The following is a 1,617-nucleotide window of genomic DNA, read 5'->3' as shown; positions in this document are numbered from 1 at the left end:
GTGCCAGTGTTATAAAATGTAGCTTTTAATAAAACCTTGACCCAAATGCCATTAACTTCAGAAAAAAATTTGGTGGAGAGAAGAAAGTTATTTCATTTAGGAAAAATAACCACTATCGTTTTTCTTAATCTTCAACACACACAATTTATTTATTTATTTTTATTTATTTATTTTTTAAAATTTGAATATTTATTATTTTTTAGTTTTCGGAGGACACAACATCTTTGTTTGTATGTGGTGCTGAGGATCGAACCCAGGCCGCACGCATGCCAGGCGAGCGTGCTACCGCTTGAGCTACATCCCCAGCCCAACACACACAATTTAAACATATACAGTTGCTTTAACACTTTACACAATTCCTATGTACTAGAGCAATAACAAGGTCTAAATACAAATATATTCTTAAACACTGGGTCAAGGCTTTACATAAAAATACCATCCTACTTCCCCTCCTAAGTTTCTAAAATATCACATACTTTCCTCAACATCTGCAGCCATCCAGGAATTTTTAGGAAACTTTTTGTGCGTGATCTTAATTCCTAATCCCTGGCTCTTTGGGCTCAGTGACGAAAGATCAAAACCACCAAAAATGATGGTTCACTTGAAGTCAGAGGAGAGACCCTGGCTCAATTAGTCTCATAGGATGAGAGCAGTGCTGCATCAACTGGCTCCATGCAGAAGGGGCACCTGAAGGATCTCATCAACCAGTCATCTATACAGTCCAGGTGATAGATGTGCATGCACAGCAGAAATTGGGTCCCCATAAACAAAGTCCATCATACAGATCACACACTCCCGGATCTTTTTTTAGGATCCATCTCTTCCAGGGTCATAAACTCCTTTAGGCAGATGCTGTATAAGGCCTATTCTTTGAGCTATCCTAATTTGTTCCTCTTCAGTCAGCTGAGTTGCTAACGGAGTCTGGCTAGGTGTTGGATGATAAACTGGAACTGGAACTTGTTCCTGATATGTCTGTGGCAGCTCCTGATCCGGCTTCGTCCCCTCGCCAAAGCTAGCCCGGTCGGACGGAGACTCGTGAAGCAGGGAGATGTCATCCAAAGTGGGGGATTTGAGGCAGTTCCCCATCTTCCAGGGCTGGGGCGTGTGATCTCTGCACCGTTCTGACGGTCTTCTCCTAAAATTAATATATTAATTGCCCTCTTAACTTTAATACTAATGTGATATTCATACTCAAGCAACTAAAAGTGGTATAATTGTTTACCTGTGGCCTTTAATGCTAATATGTTCTCTATATTAGAACATTTAAAATTGATAAAATGGCTGTGATACCAGTGACGAGTTCTGCTTCTTCACATGTTGAAGTATAACATTAGAGAAGCACACCGAGGCAAGCATATAAAATAGGGTTTATTTAAAAAGGGGTAACAAACTTCTCCTAGGAGGGTTAGGGGCCATAACTGGTATCCTGGAATCCCAAGAGCCTTTTAATATATCTTAGGCTTCCTTTGTTCTTTTGCTGTTTTCCCTTTATCTCTTTCCTTCTTGCATATATGACTAGGCCCAGGAGATGCTCAGTGGGATGGCCAAAAGGTGAGAAGCAGATGGGCTGGAGAGGCCAAAGTGGAGCATCTGGGCAGGAAGGGGGCCCAGGGTGAA

General features: G+C 41.4%; 1 pseudogene; it reads right to left on the bottom strand.

Moving 5' to 3' along the window:
* Positions 1–332: 332 nt before the first annotated feature.
* LOC107147117 lies at positions 333–1,121 on the bottom strand (annotated as a pseudogene).
* Between the last annotated feature and the right edge of the window lie 496 nt (positions 1,122–1,617).

This window comes from Marmota marmota, unplaced genomic scaffold (assembly GCF_001458135.2).
Source record: "Marmota marmota marmota unplaced genomic scaffold, marMar, whole genome shotgun sequence".
Lineage (NCBI taxonomy): Eukaryota > Metazoa > Chordata > Mammalia > Rodentia > Sciuridae > Marmota > Marmota marmota.
This window is presented reverse-complemented; position numbering and strand designations above follow the sequence as displayed.